Below are 816 nucleotides of genomic sequence, written 5' to 3' on the forward strand. Positions count from 1 at the left end.
AATGAATATGGGGTATTCATTACTAAACAGTCATAGATTGCCAAGTCTTGTGTGGGCAGTCCTCTTTGTTATCATCATTCATGGCAAAATTGGCAGTTTTATTTTCCCATGTCTTTTTCATTGATAATGACACTTGTAATGTATTGTTGGATAAATTTCCTCTATCCACACCCATGACATCATCCCTATACCCTTATTCCTCTTGTAGGCCCTCCTTTTCCTCAGCCAGTCATTCCTCTCTCTTCTTGTGAACAGCAAGTGTGCAGTTGTAATTCTGGTACTGTCCATCATATTTCATCCATATATATTTTATTGTTTTATATTATGAAATACCAGGAACCAAAATTTGCCCTAGTGAACCATGAAAAAGCAGGCCCTTTTCTTGCCTAAGGGTACAGACAAGCTGGAGGATTGGCAGTTCTTAAGAGTTAGGCATTATGGATTTCATTATGAACTACTGCATTAATTATGAAGCATGTATAGGACTGGTAGAAATTGAGCTAATATCTTTCCTCTCTTCTTTCCTTAATTTTCATTTCAAATTTTCTACATAGCAAACTTAACAGTGTTTCTTTTATATATATTGTTTTTATTAGAAGAATATTTGGTCAATCTCTGTATTTCCGTTAGTAATGTGCTTGAACTTACCTCAAGTAGGCTGTTTCTGTTTTCAAGAAGGTCTTGCTAAAGATCTGATTAATTTGAAAACTATTATCATTATGAAAAAAGCTCAGCAAAACTAAAGATGTGTTAGCCAGAAGATGAAAACAAGGGAAATAATAAAACTCGATGAAGCCGGGGATATGCCATCTCCAG

General features: G+C 35.0%; 1 protein-coding gene across 1 annotated transcript in view; it reads left to right on the forward strand.

The window, feature by feature from the left end:
* The window catches only part of LOC119587947 (U4/U6.U5 tri-snRNP-associated protein 1-like), a gene marked incomplete at its 5' end in the record, with an annotated part of 9,750 nt that overhangs the window by 701 nt on the left and 8,233 nt on the right, over positions 1–816 (forward strand).

Source organism: Penaeus monodon, chromosome 23 (genome assembly GCF_015228065.2).
Source record: "Penaeus monodon isolate SGIC_2016 chromosome 23, NSTDA_Pmon_1, whole genome shotgun sequence".
NCBI lineage: Eukaryota > Metazoa > Arthropoda > Malacostraca > Decapoda > Penaeidae > Penaeus > Penaeus monodon.